Source organism: Pteropus vampyrus, unplaced genomic scaffold, assembly GCF_000151845.1.
Source record: "Pteropus vampyrus isolate Shadow unplaced genomic scaffold, Pvam_2.0 Scaffold16505, whole genome shotgun sequence".
In the NCBI taxonomy this organism is placed as follows: domain Eukaryota; kingdom Metazoa; phylum Chordata; class Mammalia; order Chiroptera; family Pteropodidae; genus Pteropus; species Pteropus vampyrus.
In genome coordinates this window covers 1-1374 of record NW_011905286.1, presented here as the reverse complement: position 1 = coordinate 1374, position 1374 = coordinate 1, and the positions used below count along the sequence as shown (strand labels likewise).

At 40.8% G+C, this 1374-nt stretch overlaps 2 pseudogenes; both read left to right on the top strand.

Moving 5' to 3' along the window:
- Positions 1–13: 13 nt before the first annotated feature.
- On the top strand, positions 14–132 carry LOC111735138 (annotated as a pseudogene).
- Positions 133–1043: 911 nt separating this feature from the next.
- LOC111735137 lies at positions 1044–1165 on the top strand (annotated as a pseudogene).
- The last annotated feature ends 209 nt before the right edge of the window (positions 1166–1374 follow it).

Here is a 1374-nt window from a genome sequence, read left to right as displayed (position 1 = left end):
CTACTAATTTGTAGTCTACGGCCATGCCACCCTGAACGTGCCCAATCTTGTCTGATCTTGGGAGCTAAGCAGGGTCAGGCCTGGTTAGCACTTAGATGGGAGACCACCTAGGAATACTAGGTGCTATAGGCATTAAAAAAAAAACCCAAAAAACTACTAATTTGTATTTCTTTAACCCTTCACCCCATTCTCCCAGTCCCCAACGACCCACCACTCCCACGCCGGGCCGTCACCAGATTTCTTAGTGATGTCTATCTAAAGTGCTGTCACAGCCACAGATGTCTGTGTGACACCCTATAAAACTACCTGCTTCTAACAGTAATCTGTGAGGCTGCAACCACCTAGTTCTCTGTTTCTCCTTGGATGGCCCTGGGGACAATGCTTGAGTAAGCAGCAATGGTGAGCAGAGTTGTTCGGGCTAGGACTTCCTGAGTATGCTTTGAGTGAGTCTCTGGCTATGACAAACAACGACACACCAGTTCAAGGTGACTGATGATGAGGAGGGATGGCCAAGACTAAATGATATGAGTGAATAGCCTGGAAGTGGGATTATTCCTAATCCAGGAGGGGAGAATGAAGCAGAGTCTCACAATGGGGCGATGGAAACTTGGATTGTGTTAATGGGATTGTTGAGAGAAATACAATGGTGTAGAGAACATACTGGATATATGTGGAAAATCTATTTCCCAACATACATCATATTTTGCTTTTTTAAAATTGAATATGTGTAAACATTTTCTCTTACTACATCCTGAAAATAGTTTGTGAGCTTCTTTTAGGGGCCTTTATATTACTTATATTTCTATTCTCAGCTAGATGCCCCCATTTCAGTGCCTGGTATATGACACCTAATTTACACATATTTATGGAACTGACCTGACATTGTCGTCTAACCATCATTGTCACTGACCATATAATATCTCACAGACTTGTTGCACTATCATTTATTTAACTTTTCCCCTGTTTTTAGATCTCCAGTTATGTTAATATTTCGCTATTATATAAAACACTGTGATGGACATCTTTGTACAAAAGGCTTTCCAGTCTATGGCCATGCTACTCCGAACAAGCCCGATCTCATTTGATCTTGGAAGCTAAGCAGGGTTGGGCCTGGATAGTAGTACTTGGATGGGAGACCACCTAGGAAGACCAGGTGCTGTAGGCATAAAAAATAAGGGATTGTAAACTAACAAGGTCCTTGCAATCTTTGAGGTCAACTAAGGGTTGCTTCACCTAAAAAAATAAAAAATTAAAAATTTTTTTAAAAAAGACTTTCCACCTTTTAGATTATTTTATTTGTCTAGATTAACAAAAGGAGGATTCCTGGGATAAACGTGTCAATTAAACACATTTTCTCAGGGGCATCTGGATCTT